General features: G+C 36.3%; 1 long non-coding RNA gene across 1 annotated transcript; it reads left to right on the top strand.

The window, feature by feature from the left end:
- The first annotated feature begins 795 nt into the window (after positions 1-795).
- On the top strand, positions 796-17,074 carry LOC138109102 (uncharacterized). Its single transcript, XR_011150266.1, has 3 exons — positions 796-1,003; positions 16,237-16,332; positions 17,008-17,074. It is a non-coding gene; the product is annotated as an uncharacterized lncRNA (long non-coding RNA).
- The last annotated feature ends 3,176 nt before the right edge of the window (positions 17,075-20,250 follow it).

Raw genomic sequence — 20,250 nt, 5'->3', positions numbered from 1 at the left:
GTGCCTTTAACATTACCAATGACTTTCAGTACTTTACCCTCATATCTGTTTTTTTTCTGCAGCTCCTGCTAGGGAATTTGTGTTTTTTTAGACAAATCTTAATTTTTCTGATACTCCCAGGTGTATTTTCATCATATACTAATATTGCATTCACACTGAGCATGCAGAAAAGTAACAGAAAAGGGGGTAAAACAAAAATAAGCATAACATTAAAAAAACAATTATCTCCATAAAGGAGCGAGAATGTTTGGGGAGGCATAATACCTGACTTTATGATAACCCTTCTAATGAAAAAAAAAAACAAAAAGAAAACTCTATTAGTTATGTAATAGAAATTTCATGAGAAATTCACACCCCATCTTGTCATATTATTCATTAAAAATGATGGCTCAACATGTCCTTTAGAAGGATCAAACGAGTCGCTTACTTGCACATGCAGATTTTAAAGTGTTATACCAAATCATTTCATTTTCTCCACACCAGATGTTGTTTGGCTTGCTATTATTAGACCTAACACTGTCAAGCTTAAATCATTTAAAATCACCAGCTTAACATTCTTTTTAGTAACAGGGAAAAAAAAAAGCAAGCACAGATGTTCAGTACAGGTCCCATTTGCCCTCAGCCTATTTTTGCCTACAGCCTCCTTTTGCATGTCTTCCTTAAAAAGAGCAAAAATATGGTCAGAACATCAGTCTTCATTGACAACAGCTGTTTTTTCGTTTAACCTCATTAAAGCATTAGTTCAAAAGGTGCTTCCTTCTCCAGTTTGCAATGTGAAAACTGGACAAGCTGTATTATACTCTCCAAATCTAGACCTATAAATCTTACACCTTTGAATTCCAACAAGATTTCTTTCAGCACTGTAAGACAGTTACAGTATAACTCACAAAACTGAAATGATAATGCATGCAATATATATGCAGGAAACAACTGAGGTAGCTGGCTCCACTGTCATGAGCTATGTTTCACATACCAGCAAGGGAAAAGGACATTGTTGTTAGAGGTAATATGATGTGGCATGGAATAAGAAACATGTTAGAGGATTAAGTCTAATTTTAACTGCTATTTGAAGCCTGGCTGTGACAGCCATCAGCCTTAAAAACCTGAGAAAGATTTTGTTAATTATTTATGATGATACTGATTTAGTGGTAGATATATCTGATTGACAACTTTTTATTTAAACTTTTTTCGAAAGTAGAAAAATGTCTTTTTTTTTTTAATGGTAGTAATTGTAGAAATAGAGCTGTAGTTTTTCTTAGAAAATGTTAGAAATAGAGCACTTGAAAATGTTGAATGTGTATAAGACTGAAATTATTCTCATAGTATTCGGGGTAAATTACAAGGCACATTATGTCTGGAATTATACACATATGAAAGAAGACAGATGATGCAAGGAGACTTTTGTGTTGTTAAGGTATGCAGACAGGCTATGCCCATGTTCTGAAGATTAGGTGACAGAATGGAACCTAAGAATTTACTGAATATGGGATGAGGTATTTCTGGACAAAACAAATAAGAGGGAGAAGCTTAGAAAAAAAGTTTTCAGTATAAGAATAATACCATGAGGGTGAGGCATGGCTGGATTGCAGAGATTACAGTTTGTCAAATATCACAGATAATTACAGGAGTTCATTTTGGATTCACACAGCACCCAGATAAACATATCAGAAATACCATCTGTGTATGCAATGATGTAGGTATCTTTATCAGAAATAGCAAATTTGGATACATAAGGAACAAAACTGTAACCAACAGGAAGAAAGTATTAGAGGTGTTTTGTGTTTTATTATCTGGGCAAAGATAAGGACAAAGAAATGGAGACAGAGGTAAATGGGGTAGGAGCATAGGAAAATGGAGACAAATGGGGTTAAAATGGACTATTTGAATGTAAGCAAGATGGTAGTCAGTACACTTGCCTGACTGAGCTCTACACCTGATCACTGTAAACTTTCCTACCCCTTACTGAGGTGGTAGTCAGTACACTTGCCTGACTGAGCTCTATACCTGATCACTGTAAACTTTCCTACCCCTTACTGAGGTCTATTCCTAAAAGGGGTGTGTGTATGTGTACGTGTGCACAACCACCACCAGACTACAGACCAGCCAAATAGAAGAAACAAGATGATTCTGTCTCATGACTTATGTGAATGCAGTGTCTGCATATTTGGATGCTGATAAAGGCATCCTTCTCTGTCCAGGTTGGTCTGTGCAGCTGTTGTTGGTCTGTGATGTGTATCTGTATATATTAACTTGTGCTTGGCCTCATTGCTAATCAGACCTAGAGACTGGTGACTACAGCAGCTGTGTCTATGTGATAGAGACCAGATAAACACTTCCTGGTGTGAGCCCTCCTAAATCTGCAGTAGGGATCGCAAAAAAAACTTCTCCGAAACCCAAAGATTTCTAGCTGTGGCTTCTCCTAGAAGCTGTGGGGGGGATTTTTTTTTCTTTTTTCTTTTTTTTTTTTTTTTTTTCTTTTTTTTTTTTTTTTTTAATTATGAAAAGGTCCAGAGTAGTGTCTTCTCATTGCTTGAAAACTCAAGCCTGGTGTCACCTTAAAAAGAAAATGCCTAATGTCAGGTGGATGTAAGTAGGATTTGTCCTAATTTTTTCAGTAGCTTCTCCACCTAATCTCATAAGGAACATTTCTAAGTTTCAAGGACTCAGTCATCACAAAAAAGGAAGTTCTGTATGTTTCTTTCTTAAGGCATCTTCTGACATGTAAAAGTTGATAGACTGCTCAACCTATCCTACCATATTAATCAAATAATCAGTTTTAAGGAAATTAGGCTTTCATGTGAGAAATCCTCAGTTACTTCATTTTTCCTGTCAAACAGATTTTAAAAATATTCTGTAGGAGTCATATTTACAATTTTAAGTATTTCTGTTTCTTCTCAATAGCTAAGCAATGCCTACCTTTGTGTTCTCTATTGGAAATCTTGTGTGTGGGTAGCACAAAAACAAAATGGAAAAATCAAAATCTTTTAGAAAAGACAAATACAATTATAAGTAATATTTTCTTTAAATACAGTATTTTAAAGTTCCTTCCAATATTGTGAAACCAGGGAATTACAGGGAAAGACCCTCAGCTGGAGAAGTCTTTATAATGTCTGTTGAATGAGCCAGGCTCATCCAGCACAGCTAGAAAGAGATATACAATGCCATGTTTCATTGTTATGGAGAAAGTTTTTAGGGATATATTTTTTAAGATTTCATGTACATGTATTTCTGTTTACTCCTTTTGCAAAGGGTTTATACATATTCTGCTTGTTTAGAACATACTCTACAGCACTAAGCAGAAGAACATATATTTTGCAAGTCACTGGAGGAACCTGAGCTAGCATATGATTACTTACATGCATGCTTTGCTTTCTTTCAACACTCAGTATTCACAATAAGAATAGGAACTGTGAAAATTAATACTTTGACATTTTATTTTAATCTTGTTTCTGTTTTTAAGAGTGGATTAGCATAATCTCTGTAATTAGATGAGGTCCTGCTTTTTATGGAATTCTCAAACAGATTTGGAGTTTTTATTTAGTCCATATGGATCTAAAGTACCTGCTAGAATGGGTAGATAGCAGTCAAAATACATATTCTTGCTGTATATATAGTAAGAGAACAGACTTTATGTGAACAGCAGGTAATGACAAAAACAAGCCTGTGTTACATTTCTCTCATGACGCAAATAAGCAATGTCTTGCTAGAGAGGGCAAGGTCTAATATTTGGATTTGTTTTGGCAAAGGCAATTAATTGCATTTTGGCATTTCACATCCTGGATAAATGTTATGGTATTAACATAGAACAGCTTTGAATATGTTGGCTACATTTTATGAACAAAACACCGCACATATTTAACACAGAGAAATAGTTTGTGTTTGTACTTTCCATCTGGAAATAGCAACTATTTGAACCAAGAAAGGAAGGCACTTTGGACATAAAGAAAAGACCCTTAATGGACCTAAGAGTCTGTTAAGACCCATCCTATTCTCTGTTTATTATTTATGGGTTTCAGAAGGCTGGGTCTGTGATTCCTGTACTTCATATATGGAAATTGAGGGTATTCATTAAGGAAGGAGTTTTTAAAAGAGGCAAAGTATAAAGGATAAAGTCAAATACTTGACTTAGCACTACAGTGTAGACATAGGCTGTTGATCAACAGTGTCTAAACTGAAGTGCCTAAAATTCACGAACTATATATAGATACATAAAATTCCTTTTGTGAAAAGTCTAGAAGAATACCAGTATGACAGGATGAAAAGGGAAGGTAAACACATTAGGAAGAAGTCTCAAAAACTATCTCTTGCTAGCTGTCAATCACAACCATCACAAATTGTGAGACAGAACACTCTGCAATAGCAGATTTTTTTCAGAGTTCAGTTTTCCCTTAAAATACTCTAATCCACTCAGACATCTACACTATAGGCCATAGTCTACATAAAAGAATTATGAGGATGAAAGAGAAAACTTGTGGGAAGGATGAAATAAATAGTGTGTTTCTCAGAGGTTATGTCTGATATAAGTCTTCTTTTACAAGTTTTTCTTGCTACACAACAGTTCTAACTGTAACTAGCCCTCTCATTCTTCTCAGTGTGCCCTTTGGTATCTTTGTGTCTCCATTCCAGTCACACGTGCCAGTCTCTTTTTCTCCCTCTCCCTTTGTCATCTTTTTCATGTATGTTAGTGCTCAATGAAGCTTCAAAAATAGCCATCCCTCCCCAGTCCATACAGGATGGGAATGTGTACAAAGGAGATGGAGGGAGATGACTGTGAACTCAGTGAGGCTTCTTCATTTAAGAGACCCAGAGGAGAAGGAACTTGTGGGAAACAGGAAGTGTCTGAGATAGGGAGTGTCTCTTTTACTTCCCTAGCATATTGAAAAATTGCCAAAAAAAAAAAAAAAAAAGGTAGCATTACCAGGGTCCCTTAATGGAGTGAAGATTTTGAAACCCTCAGAGTCTGAAGCTGATATTTTATTCATGTTAATCAGAAAGAGAGTACTGTGTTATTATATTTATAAACTCAGGATAAACTGAAATGCTATGTCTCTCATAGTACCTTGAAATGAAATATCCATGCTGGGGAAACACAGATGATGATGCCCATAAAAGAAATAATGCTTTTGGGGGAGATGTAACCTAAGTGCGGCACAAAGCAAAAAAAAAGAAAATGAATTGCAGAAAGCCTTTGGTCATCTGTGTGGGTGTACAGCATAAGTTGTCTGTTTTTTCAGCAATCACTGAGAATTTTAGAGGTAGTCAGTCAAGTAAACTATCTAGAGGCAACCCTAGTGTCTCATAAATCCTAAAGAACCTGACAGATCATTATTATTTCTAAGGTGCTTCAGACTCTTGGGGTTTTTCTGTAGAGAAGCTGAAACATTTTGAGTCTGTATTTCTGTTGTTGCCTGTGTCTTTCATGTTTTCAAAAGATAGATATTATTTTACAGTACTTTTTTTATTTCTGTGGAAGGTAAAAGGCTGGTGTTGGTGGTCTGGCTTAATATAACTATTTCTTCTAAAACAGCCTTCCTGTGCGACCACATTATGCACTTAGACTAATTGCATCTCAATTTCCTTCTGATAAAATGAGCAAAAACAATGCATGGGGGGTTTTCTTTCCCTCTCTCTTCTGTCTATTCAAAATATAAGTTTTTACATCATTGTATTTTATATTTACCTTAATGGTAAATTGAAACATTAGTTTCAATTTTAATTTAATAAAAATAATAAAAAAAATAGGTTATTTATGACCTATTGTTTCAGAGAATTCAGATGGTACACAGCTATTTTTTCAAGTTAGAATAGACCTAAACTTCTTTAGGTCTCATTTCAATGAAAAATTTTATGTTTGCTTGCCTGATTCTGTTGAAAAGTTTTATTTTTGCAATTACACAACTTTTCAGATAAAATTACCAAGCAAGAAGTGCCTTTTTCATCTTGGGAGACCTTTTATGACAAACCTCAGGAGAAAGCTCATAACTACAAGTACTGCATTCATCTGAAGGGTAGAAGGAGGACAGACAATTGAAGGTGAAGTCACTGAAATTTTTAGCACAAACATATGAATTAAATATTACAAGGACAAGAAATGTTAGAAGAGACTTGTGAAGAAAAAGAACCTAATTTTGCTTCTTCATTAAATTACAAGTATAAAAACTTCAAAGATTTCATACTGGGTTTTGTAGCTAGATACACTATCTAAATTCTGCACCTGTTGTTTAAAACTTGACTTCTTTTCCTGTATACATTATATATTTTTGCACTTTTCAGTGTTATTTTCTAAAGACTTAGACTTACTGCCCAAAATTTACAGTCTACTCTAGTTCACTATAAACAGGGGACCACACTGCTGAATTACCTTATTTGAAGCTGGGCCAAGCTCATATAAAAGATTTGCAAAACCAATTAAAACTTTTATCAAACACTTGTTTTTTTTCTCCTGTTCTACATCAGTATATCCCCACACATAACATATCTTTGTAAGCATGTAAGACAGTAAGCCATACAGGTAATTTGTCTCATTTACTCCCCCATGTCTTGCACTACCAGAGACAGTTTATGCTGGGTTAAATTACTTCTTATCATCTCTGACTGCTTCACTGTCTTGCATTGCTATAATTATGGAATATTCCAACATTTGTTCACTGAAAGGATCAACATTTGGAGAAAAATACTTTCCCTTTCTATTTTCTAGTCTAACTAAAGAGTATACAAATCATGCAATAAGTCTGCTGAGGATATCTCCAAACTAATCATTTTTGCTGCCATGCCAGTATCATCTACAGAGATAGGGGCATGATGAGAACTAAAACTATTTCCCCAGATTGTACAAAGATATGTTTCAGTTAAAATCAATTTTCTGTGATGTATACCAGTTTGTTACAACACTCTTTTCTCCATATCAAGTCTCTGCTAAATCAGTGACTTCTGTAACACAGTCTATGTTTTACCATCCCTTTTTACTTTTCTAGAATTCTGCTCTCACATCAGGTTTGAGCCTTTTCTCAAGAAACACAGATATACTTGCTCAAGGAGGGAATGAGCCCCTTCACTGGTTGACCTGCAACTGACCGCAGCCCTGTCATGGCTGGCTTCAGTCATGCAATGCTGACTGGACACTGTGTAGGTCAACCATTGTATCTGCATGGAGGCTATTGCGTGGCAGAAATTCAGATCCCCCAGCCAAAGAGGCTTAATGTGACCATATTTGACCACAGAAGGCACCTTAGAGACCATCTAGTTCCAAAATCCCTGTGTTGGACAGGAACATCTTCCACTAGACTAGAGCCCAATTCAACTTGGCCTTAAGTGCTTACAGGGATAGGGCATCCATAACTTCTCTGGACAACCTGTTCCAGTGCCTAGACCTAAACCTCTCTGAGTTTAAAGCCATTCCCCCTTGTCCTACATGCTCTTGTAAATAGTTTCTCTTCATCTTTCTTGTAGGCTCCCTTTACTGGAAGGGAGCTGGAAGGCCACAATTAGGGCACCATGAAACCTCTTTTCCAGGCTGAACATACCCAATTCTCTTACCCTTAACTCATAGGAGAGGTGGTCCATCCCTCTAATCAACTTATTGGCCTTCTCTGGACTTGTTCCAACAAGCCTATGTCCCTCCTGTTTTGGGGACCACAGACCTGGATGCAGTATTACAGACTATCTGCAGGCAGGAAGTGTTTATCCAACTTGGATTGGGATGACTCCCAACGTGACATCGTGAATTTGAGAACCCTCACCTCTTTGGATTAGAGATTACATTTTCTAGGTTATCCTTTCTAAAATGTTGAGGAGACTTGAGTCAGTTTTGTAGAACCTCTTCCAGATGGTATCACAAATCAGTATGCAAATGGTAATTGGTTTATCTGGTTTAACTGGTTTATAAAATAATTCATACTTGAATGAGGAAGGTATATTTTCAGTTTTTTACTGGCTAGGCTAGTGGTTTAATGCCTTAGAAAGCCTCGAGCAGCCTAGAGTGGTAGCACAGGAAATCTAGCACTTTAGTAGCTCTAAAATCGGTACCTGTATCAGCTGCAAAGCAAATACCATCAGCAGAAGCAAAGAGGGAGAAATACAGCTCCCTGCTCGCTCAATTTCCCGCAGTTAGAAGCTTTCAAATGAGACAGACAACAAGAGATGTTCACAGGAGGATAGCAGAGCCAAGAGGGTGGGGCCTCCCTTGATCGTCTCTTTTACTCGGAGAAGGGGAAAGGGGCGGACTGGGGGCGGACCCGGGGTGAGCGGCCAGTCAGACACTGCTGAAGGGTTTGAGTTACATTTGGTTTTGCCCGCGCTTAGAACAAAGGAGCTCAGAGCATGTGGCAGAGACAAGTGTCTTGGGGAGGGGAAGCTCAGAACAGGCAGCAACACTTGAATATATAGTTTCTCTCAGTTTTATAAGCCTCTGAGAAACCATCCTAAGTGGGGTATATTATCTTATCTTGTGAACTATATAACCTCAGCCTTATAATTTTTCCATATAAGTTGTTCCTATTAGAAGCACTTATTGAGAACTGCTTCAGTGACATCCTTTCTCACTTTTCCTCCAGTTTTCATAGAATCATAGGATATTCTGAGTTGGAAGGGACCCACTAGGATCATCAAATTCCAACTCCTGGCCCTGGGGAACAGGGCAGCCCCAAGAGTTACACCATGCAGCTGGGACTATTGTCCAAATGCTTCTTGAGCTCTGTCAGGCTTGGAGCTGTGACCACTTCCCTGGTGAGCCTGTTCAATGCCCAGCAACTCTCTGGGTGAAAAACCTTTCTCTATTATCCAACCTAAAGCTCCTCTGACACAGCTTCATACCATTGCATTTAGTCCATTGAGTCACCAAAGAAATCAGTGCTTGCCCCTCTGCTTCCCCTGGTGAAGAAATTGAAGCCTGCAGTGAGGTCTTAGTCTCCTTCTGTCTGAACAGACCAAGTGAACTCATCCACTCCTCTTATGGCTTCCCCTCTAGACTCTGCACCATCTTCATAGCCCTCTTTTAGATGCTCTCTAATAGTTTGATGTCTTTTTTATACTGCAGTGCCCCGAACTGCACGCAATGTTCAAGGTGAGGCTGCAACCAGTGCAGAGCAGTGTGAGACAGTCACCTTCCTTGACCAGCTGGTGATCCATTCATGAATAATCTTTATTTAGAAATAGACCTGCAAGGCAGCATGCTGGAGTAATATCTCTTTAAGGAAGGTAGTCACCTTCTGCAATAAAAAGGTGGCTCAATACGATAGTCTGCACAGGAAGTAATTTGTAATTATACATACAGTATTCAGAACTGTAGGATTTGAGAAACTCATTTATACCTGTGGAATATTATTCATAGATTTCAAGTAGAGAATTTAAGTAAATAAAGAAATAGATTAAGCCTATATCCAGAAAGTCTTCAAGCTAAGTGTGCTGGCAAAAAAATATACACATTTCCACTTTCAGCTTACCTGGACCCAAGCCTGGGAGCAAATTAACAGTTGCGGACAATTTTTAGACTAGGACTCTGAAGGGAAACAGGGAGTTTAATCCAACTGACAGCATAGAAAGATATAACCTGGTGGTCACAAAAGAAGTACAAGATGAAGGAAATAGAACATTGTTAGATAGACCATACAGTGATGAAGTCTCAGAAAAATCATCCAACTTGTCCCTATTTTCTCTAAGGAGAGAGAAAGGAAAGATGTAGATCTGTTTATGCCTTAACACCAGGATACCTGGGAAGCACTAAAAACATCCTTGTAATTATTGTCACATGTGCAAACACTTGTATACAAAAACAGAGCCTACTTGGGCATTATTGTCATAGCTTTTCAGAGTCTTAGCAACAATTTTAGTTACTAATTATGGAAAATATGAAATACCTATTTTCAGTAAAACAAATAAAGCAAACTTTGAAAAATAATGTAGATGACACCCTGGAAATATAAACCATATTTTTAGATTTTATTCTGTAACTGGATTACTATACAAATGTTTAATCATTTTTAAAATAATAAGATCATTTTCCTAAATAATATATCATAGTTTAGGGCACACTGTGTTGCGATGCATTTATAGTGAAGCATTATTAACCACATTTTTTGCATAATCCCATTACTTCATGTTATGTGACTGACAAGACTTAGATATTTCTTGCATCTTCCTGATTTCAAATGCATAGATGTTCTGAAGTCATTATGCTTTCAGATTCTTTTTTGTATGCTTCCCACTGTGCCACATGAGTTTCACACACCATTACTCAATTAAAAGCTGGCATTAAAAAATTATTATATTTAGCCCTGAATCACTTAGACGGAGCTTTGGAACACATGCATAAATGTCTGTGAATTTCATGAACACAATGGATGTTTTCTTCTTCAGCAAAAGATTATTTCTAAAAAATTCAGGAAACCAGTAAACTCAGTTAATTGTATTAACTGACAGTATGTAGTGTAACCAAAGAATGCAGAGATGTTTGTTGTCTCTAATAAAGTGACAAAGAGTTTCCTGAAACAAAAAAGTCAGCAAAGGAAACTGTTTTTCTGAAAGAAGGCAGCCCACAGAGAAATCCAAGACCTGTAGCAGCAAAATCACTTTATTACAGCAGATTGGTGGTCTAAATACCACACAGCAGTTATCTCCCATTCTCTGCAGTGTTGTCACAGATGTCAAGGACATGAGAAAAATGAGATGAGAATACTTTATCCTGCAGTTAAAAGCAAAGAATTCAGATGAAGAACTTCAGAGATGAAATTTAAATCAACACAAATTAGGAAAATTATGACTGAAAAAACCCCTATGAAAGTAAACGTTTTAACTTATTTTTGTCATGAAACTAAGTTCATTTTCTATTACTCTTATTCAAGCATAATTACTATATGTCTGAAAGAAATATAGTTGAGTTTTTAGTGGCATATACACGAAAGAAACCGAAAGAATGAGATAAGTGGGTTGCCCTGTAAAAACCTCTTCTAAAAAGAAAAATATTAAATTTCTCTTTCTAGCTTCTTCAGTTTAAAATAACCAATTATGCTTTGCATGTTGTAAAACTATAAATTAAACTACACCAGCAGGGGAGTGAAACTTGGAGGTGTAAACATGGGAAGAAAGATAAGATTTCAGCTGAGATTTCAAATTAAATTAAAAGAAGAAGAGGTATGTTGTTTCAGATGCCAAAAAACAGCAGAAGAGAAGGTTTCTGCACCAGATTGTGCAGAAAGTGAGGAAGGCCAAAACTGGATGAGTAGGGGATAAAAGGATGAGAAGTTAAGTATTATAGAATATTTGTAAGTAAGATAGCAAGTATCAGTAAGATAGCAGGTTTTTGTATGAATGTTTTTTCTTCAAAAATCCCATTTTAAGACTTAAAAAATAAAATAATAAAAATAAAATACCCAAAACATACACATCAGTTAAAAAAACCAAAACAAAACAACAAACCATATAGTAGCATGATAGATCTGTATGTTATTTTTCCATTTTAAATGTGTAATGATTCCTTTAGGGCCATAAAATTGTTAGCTGGCAAAATACGCCAAAGTACATAGAAAAATCAACATCCCATGTGAACAGAAATTCGTATTGGATAGATACTAATGCCATATCTCTGAACAAAAGCGCATGTGCAAAACATATATTCTGCATATGTAGTCTTCTCCCTGTACCAACCTTGGTATATTATCTTTCCCTTTAGATAATTTCCCATTGGCCTTTTCCTGCCAGAACTCTGCTCTGGAATCCAGCATTTATTTCCAAAATATTTTTGATTTACATGGTTATTCTCTTAAACATAGCTAATAAAGCAGAAAGTTGAGTTTTAAACTACCTCTTCTCTCTCTAGGATCATTGCTGATTTAGCTGTCTATAGCTGGATCTGTTACTGCCAGGGAAATTAAGTTCCTGAGTGTCATGCTAACTATTGTAAAATATGGTAATTTTTTCCCCCAGTGCTTTTTTTCTTCTAAAGCTATGCCATTAGCAGTGTCACCTGTGAGTGTAAAAGGGTGTGTTGATGGTTTATATATGAATATTCAAGGAGCCCTGAAGTAACAGTGAATCATGAGACTAACAGAAGTGTTTAGGATGTCTGTTACAGAAGCATATACGTACTTGGCCCCCAGATCTTACCTGGGTTCAGAAAGAAAACATGTACACCAAAAAACTTTAAATCCTTTCCCCTGGATTTCTTCCTTTTCTCCTCCACTCACCCAGTTTTAGTATTTCTTAGGCTCTTTATCATAGTCAATATACCAATTTTATTTTCAAATTGTGCACCATTTTATGAGGAAAGATAATATTAATACTTAATACTTAATTTGCTTTTGCAGCCTGGAACAATACTGTTTCTCAAAAAAAGTTAATTTTTGAGAACATTTTAGTATGAATACAGAATGGTAGTTAACTTCATTACATTAAAGAGGAGCAATTCACCCCAAAAGAGAAGAAACCAAGTAGAAAAATAGAAGAAGGTAGCATATGTATAGAAATATGAGTCTATGTCTTTCCTGTTAGTTGATGTCTAATTATGAGAACGTAATAAGAGAAACCAAAGCACTATTTTAATTTGGATGAGGAAGAGCTTTCACATTTGTTGGTGGTGTTTTTTGTCCTCATGAGAAAACCTGAAAGAAGTGATAACAGATTTTAGACTGAAGAACAGCAAGTGCAGCTTGCATTTGTGGGCTGATTATTAGTCATGTTTTGTTAAGAGGTGAGGAGAGAAATAAAACAAGCTCATCACACTGTTACAAGAATCTTCTTTGATGTAACCAGTTGAATTTATTTTCTAGTTCTCATAAGACTGATCACAAGACATCATCTCTACCATTGCATCTTGTAGTTTTTGCCCAAATTTTGCTCTTAAGTTTACTGATGGACTTTTAGGAACAATGCTTTTAACCAACTCATGATACTCAACAACTATTCTTGAGGAGACTGTGAGGGGGATGTAAACTAGATGAGAAAATGACAGCACTGTGAGTCTTGGAGGGGGTCAAGAGAGGCTTGAAGTCTGCCTGGCAGCAATCTGTGAATTTGTCAAGTCAAAAATAAGTAATAATTAAAGGTTTTCACAACAAAAGGAAAGCATTATAGTTAAATCTAAAGAATTTGTGAAACACTTGAAGAGAGCAGGTACAAAATTACTGTCAATGAAATTGACAAGCCCTGTAAAAGTCCAAGTCATATTAAAGGAGTAAAAATAATGGTGAATTTTAAAAAGTATCTCAGAAGTTTACAGGCAATGCACAGTTCTTTTGTAAGTTTGTTATTAGTGCTTCCAAAATGGCTTAGCACCTCAAATCAGTGAGTGGCACTGTCTGTAGTAAATCATATTTATCTGTTCCCTAGATAACTGTATTTTCTTTCAAATTGCTTTTCTTTTTACATGATAACATTGCTGAGCTGCTTGGTTAAGTAATACTTGCCCATAAAATGAAAATGTTCAGAATTTTAACAATGAAACAGTGATGAAAATACTGAACCAACTACTGTACTAACTACTAGTAGAGTGATGTGTCTCTCTGTCTTATAGATGTTAATGGAATTAGCATTGAAACCTCCAATAGTCACACACAGATTCTCTCACATTAACCCATTTCTTCTCTCTGTAAAATAATCTCATAATAATATTGGGTTTACTTCTATTGGCCTCTGATCTCCATTTTTCAATGCAGGAGCTTTAATTTTTACCATGGGAAGCCCAAGTTATTCTGTGACTGCTGAAGCATCAAGAAACAACAATATTTCTTACACATTTTGCGGGTGGCTTAAAAGGAAATCTTATATCAAAAGATTTAATTAAAAATGATTGATCTAGTATTTGCCACACAATCCAACAGCATATGCCTCAGTGACTCAGGAAATGTGTAACTGTTCAAGAGAAATAAGGAACTGAATCAATGTCCAGAAGGTAAAGGAGAGGTGATATTAATAATTAACATATTAAATTATAACTTCTTATAGGTTCTGTGAGAAATGTAACACTTTCTACTAATAACTGAAGGGCAGATTCACTGAAATGAAGGAAGTCTCACTTTTAGGCTCAGCAAATGCCAGATTTATAAAGAAAAGAACTTGAAAATCCACTTATACAAATATCTGATTTCTAAATAGAACTTTTTTTTGTAGAGAAGGCATTGCAATGTCTTCCTCATGCTTTCAGAAGGTGTCTTGCATCCAAGAGCTGGGTTGAAATGGGTGGATTTAAAATTACTACAAATCTAGTTCCAACATGAAGTAATGTCCTCATGGTTGAAACTGTGTTTGAATAAAGACCAGTTTGGATGGCAGATTATATAAAAGAGATAGCTCCCCCTTTTCCAAAGTGGAGAATAGGTGCTACATTGGTCTAGAGAAGGCACCAAAATACCTAGATTCACTTTCTGAGTAAGATAACATTGCATTTAAAATACTTTAAGTATCTCCTCTTATTAATACGCAAGGCTGTTAAGACCTAGCTGGTATGGTTGTGTTACAGGTGGGATTACTGTAACACGCATATATCAAACCAGGAGTCCCGTGGAAAGGAAATACATATGGACAGATTCTTGATAGGTGTTTCAGAGAGATGTTTATTTCTCCAGCCGCATGGCCGGGGCTCTGCTCAGGAACTCCCCCAGTCACGGGACCTGAGCGTCCTTCCCCCACCGGGGAACACAAACCAACCCATGGGGAACGAGGCTGACCAGGGGCAGGGAAACCCCGTGCCTCCCCCCCAGGGCCCCTCTCCCAGGGCTACATGGCAGGGGGGGAGACCCCAACATGGTTGGAGCATTTTCCACCAGCGTCAGTGTATCATACGATATTTTTAAAAATAAATGAACCTCTCTGACTTTTAATACCTTAGGCATGAAACTTAAGTTTGATCATCTAGTTCAGCTCCCTGAACTAATCAGGATCAAATTTTCATATTAATTTATTGATAAAAAAATTATATTCTTTTGTATCTCATTTCCTTACTGGGGAAAAATTAAAAAAAAAAAGTGAAGAAGAGTAATAAGAGGAGTAATACCCACTCAACTGATTGTTAATTAATAAGAACATAAGAATAGCCAGAATGGGTTACACTGAAGACACACCTAGCCCCAGATAGTAATTCAATCAGAATCAATAAGCATGTGTTTAAATACATAATGTTCAAGGCCAAGCTGGATGGAGCTCTGAGCAATCTGGTCTAGTGAAAGGTGTCCCTGCCCATGGCAATGGGGTTGGAAATAGATGATCTTTAAGGTCCTTTCCAACCCAAACTATTCTATGATTCTATGAAAAAGTAAGAATGTGGAAAATATACATGATCCACTTCAACTTTTTCCCAGAGTCCTACTATCTTATGTTCAGGAATTTCCATGTATATATATTAAATAAACATGTCTGCAACATCCTCCAGGTACAATCTCTTGTCTTTTATTTAAAAAAAAAAAAAAAAAAAAAAAGCGGGTTTTTTTTGAAACTTACTTATATCACTTTTATTTGTTATCCTTTAGTTCTTGTACAGGTAGAGACAGTAAACTATCTTTCCCTATAGATTTTTGCCAAGCCACTCATGATTTGCAAATTTTTAGCTTATTGTCCTTGTTTTTCTCTTTACAACTCATCCCAGCTTATCATTCCCAGTATGGAAGACATTCCATAACTTTGATCATCATATTTTGTAAATGTTTGTGAAGCACTCAGTACTGCAGGGTTGATCACTATAAAAAAAAGATATGAAGAAATAAATAATTCTGTCTTCAGGGCAGGATTTGAATAATCTTCATTGAATAAGTCTGGGTACAGACTATTAAACAAGATGAAGGCTAAAAGAGGGAAAACTGCTCATTACTGAGAACTGTCTGCTTCAAGACTGAATGAGGCAGGGATTTGAAGGATAGAAAAAGTATATCCTCGTGTCATAGACCTAAAAAAATTAATATGGCTTTGACAAAAAGGGATGCAGACAATCTTGATTCTGGTATTTGTATGCTTCTGTGTGTTTGCCATTATGAGCTAAATAATAGTCTGTAAACCTTTTTTTCACTCTATGTAAAAGATTAAGAGAGACTAGAATGTTGCAACTTTGGCATAAGCAGAAAGAAACACAGATGAGCAGTGAATTTCACCTGATGGTATTGCAGAACAATTGCCCTTTATAGCAGACCTCCAGAGAGTGATATATATTTATTGCAGATTATGTTAATATTTAGAGAATGGCAAGAAGAGATTTTTTTTCACACTGATAATTCTCCTTTTGTTCCTGTTTCTCACCCCATTACTTATACATTTCAGTGTAAGAGGAACAGATAGGAGAGACAGGAGGAAAGGATGCGGATGATGTCTGTTTTTGGATGGAGAAGTGCCAGCAGAGGAAAAGAACTGTCACAGGTATGTGTTAAAAGCTGTTTTCAATCCTCAAATGTAGGCATGGAGGGTATGAGAATGTCTTCTGAAAGAAAAGCATGTTCTTAGGACCAATTTAAAGGTGAATATGAAAATAAAGCAATAACAGAAGGAGAGGTATGTCTGCAGTTCCTAAGTTTCATGATACCAAGATTTTCAGGTAGATTTTCAAAATTGGGTGTCATGATTTAATTTTTACTTTCACATAAAATTTTTCCAGATTTTACAGACATGTATTGACATTTTGATAATGAAATAGTGTACAAGGTATACACACATTATATTTTAAAGGCCTCAAGAAGAGATTAATCATAGTGATTCACTGTACCAGCAAATCACTTCAAAAAAAGCCAAATCATATACGTCTTCCTTATGGAGAACATTAGATTTTTTCAAAGGCTTTTTTTTTTCTTTTTTATTGTGTTTGGGGTTTTTTGTTGCTGTTTCATTTGGGTTTTTTGTTGTTGTTGTTGGGTATTTTGTTTGTTTGGTTGGTTTTTCTGTTTTTTGTTGGGTTTTATGTTTGGGTTTTTTGCGTTTTTTTTTTTTAATGAACAAAACTAACTTGTCTGCAAATGTAGTTTTGTCTCATTTATTCTTGTCAGGACTAAAGTGGAGTTTTTCTAATATTTAATTTCTCTGCATTTTTTACTGTGGCAGTTTTGTTCCTTTGTGCCTCTCTCCTTGAAGGAATGATGTTTTTCTCCAGAAGATCTGAGAATCTGAGATCTGCAGATCTGAATCCTCAATTTTGTGGAGTTATTTTGCAATTAAAATAAATAAGTATCTTTTTTCTCGGTTGATTGGTTGGGGTTTTTTTGCTTCAGAAAGAGATTGGAGACTTTTAGGATATTATAAAATTTTTTGAGTAATTTTATATCATACGAATGATGAGGAATTCCCAAAGGATTTAAAAAAAAAAGTGGCAAGGAAGCTTTAGCATGCATAAATATAAAGTAACATATTAAGGAAAATATATTTGTATTCCAGGAGAGATATTCTGAAGACAATTTTTACATTCCACTGAAATAATCTATAAAATGTGCAATAACAACTCAAAAGTAAAAAAAATGTGAGGCATGATGAGGAAGGTATTGCATGCAATTGTCTACTTCTCCATTTCTGTGAACATCATAATTTATTTGATATAGAAAAAATAAGGTCGTCATTCACCAAATCCTACTGTATTAGAACTTTTAGATCTTACTGCCCTTTGGGGCTGTGAAGGCCAACAATACCAGTGAGTTTAAAAATGGATGAGATTGATAGGCAGTAAGGCCACAAAAGGGAAGTGGATACCGGCCATCTGCTCTGTCCAGTGATGGCAAATGCCAGGAAATGAACAGTCATAGAATCATAGAATGACTTGTGTTGGAAGGGGCTTTAGAGATCATCAAGTGCTAAACCCCCTGCCATAGACAGGTGCACCTTTTGCTAGACCAGGTTCTCAGAGCACTCTCCAACCTGGCCTTGAAGACTTCCAGGGATGGGGCATCCACAACATATCTGGGCAACCAGTTCTTGTGCCTCATTACTCTCACAATGAAGAACTTCTTCCTTATATCTAATCTAAACTCACTCTCTTTCAGTTTGAAGCCATTCCCCCTTTTGTGACTAAGTGCTTTTGTAAGTAGTCTCTCTCCATCATTCTTCTAGACATGCTTTAGGTACTGGAAGGCAGCAATTAGGGCACACTAAGGCCTTCTATTTTCCAGGCTGAAGCATCCCAGCTGTCTCAGCCTTTCCTCATAGGAGAGGTGCTCCATCGGTCTAATTGACTTGGTGACCCCACTTTGGATTCTCTCTAACGGGTCCATGTCCTTCCTGTGTTGGGCACTGGAGTAACTGGATGTAGTTACTCCAAGTAGAGTCTCACAAGAGCAGGGCAGAGGGGCAGAATCCCCTCCCTGTAGGCCCTGCTGCCCATGCTGCCTTTAACGCAGCCCAGGATACAATTGTCTTTCTGGGCTGCAACAACACATTGCCAGCTCACATCCAGTGTCTCATCCACCAGCACCCCCAAGTTCTCCTTGGCAGGGCTGCTCTTGAGCTGTTCATTCCCCAGCCTGGATTGATATTGAGAGCTGCCCTGACTCAGGTGAAGCACCATGCATTTGGTCCTGTTAAACCTCACAAGATTCTCATGGGCCCAATTCTCAAGTTTGTCCCTATCCCTCTGGAACCTGTCATTCAGGTGTGGCAACCACACCAGTCAGCTTGGTCCTAACTTTTCTAATCCTTTGGGATCATGGGAGAGTTTTGATTAGATGTTTTTTAAAGCTGATTAAACCTTCTCTATGGTTTAATCTAAAATCTTCAATCTAAAGTATTAGAATGGGTGGGATAACATAAAATTGTAAGAAGTGAAGTACAATGAGGGAAAATACAGTCCCAAAACTGTATTCAGGCACAGTTCTACTTTCTGACTCTTTAGGCAAGCACTCTTCTGAAAGTCTCATTACTTAAATTATTTTGAAGTAGGCATGTGTAAAGACAGAGCATGCTGTAGTCTACTGCTAACCAAATATTTTCCACATAACATGTGAAGAATATATCATACCAGAGTGTCAATAAGTAGTAGTAGGTACTACTGAAGGACAAACACAGGTATGGATATAATGTCTGAATCATCAACCATATGGTGAACAACAACAGAAAATGACATTTTTTTCTTTCCTAAAAATAACTATTAAAAACCTTCATCTTTCTGTGTTTCATAAAGACAGCAAAAGTTATGTTCACAGCTATCTATGAAAACACAAGTGTCATCTGTAGACTGAATATCTGAAAGTAGCTTGTGACTGAGGAGGATATTGGGAAATATGCAGAAGCTATAGCATAATTTAAATTTAGCTGTCTTATCTGAAATATTATAGTCTTGCTTCAGGTCTTCCTGGAAACCTAGATTTTCCTAGCTATGCTTCTGGTACCTCAATTCACTGATTGTTTTGAAACTGAAATAATATTTTTTATTTCTTTTTTTTTTCAGTTTTCTTCCAATCTGAAAATTAGTCTGTAATAGCTATGAGAGATATGAGACCAAAAAGGCAGAGTAGAAATAGCAGAAACAGTGCCAATCAAGCACTGATTTTTTAAAAATTATTTCTTTACCTTTTTGCAAAAACTAGAGATACAGATAAAATGATATCTTTTGTGCAGGTTTCATTAAATGTAATTTTCAAACTCTTTTCTATCATCCTTTATAAGCTCTTTTTTTGGCTACTATTCAATAGTGTTTTCTATCAAATCAATATTTTTCATAGTTTTAGCTTGTCCTTACTGAATGCATGAAAGAAATGCCTGAATGCTATTCTTCTGCAATGGTTGCTGATTTATAAGGTATTCATGATCAGTGATGATAAGAGATAGCATGTTTGAAAGCGAACAGGAACACATCCGTTCACGTGGAACGGAGACAAAAAAAACCCTAGGACACAGTATCAAAATTATTGAGAATATTGTGAACATTCACTTCAGTTGAATGTAAAAGGCTGAAATTTCTGTGCCAGGGAGATGTCAACCAGAAGATCCTCAAATAAAATACATTGCCTTACACAGAGATGAGTTAGGTTTTCTTGGAGTCATTTTAATACCACAAATTTATAACCAATTTGTAACACAATGTGTAGACAGTGAGATTGGAAAACATTGCCCTCAGTAGGACTATGAAAATACTTTATCGCTCCTTATGCTATCCTGCATTCAACCTGTAGTTCTTGTATGTAGTTACAGAAACCAAGGTATGGTCTCCAGAAAACTGCTAATGAGGAAAATCCATTCTTGCATAAAAAGATCGCACTTTTTTTAATTACAAAAGGGGGGAGAAAAGTAATTGAATATCCATTACAAAAATACTTTTATTGCTGTTCTGATTTAAAATTCTTAAGCATTAATCAGAATGTT

Source organism: Aphelocoma coerulescens, chromosome 4 (genome assembly GCF_041296385.1).
Source record: "Aphelocoma coerulescens isolate FSJ_1873_10779 chromosome 4, UR_Acoe_1.0, whole genome shotgun sequence".
In the NCBI taxonomy this organism is placed as follows: domain Eukaryota; kingdom Metazoa; phylum Chordata; class Aves; order Passeriformes; family Corvidae; genus Aphelocoma; species Aphelocoma coerulescens.
The sequence above is the reverse complement of the archived record's forward strand: the minus strand, read 5'-3'. Positions and strand labels throughout refer to the sequence as shown.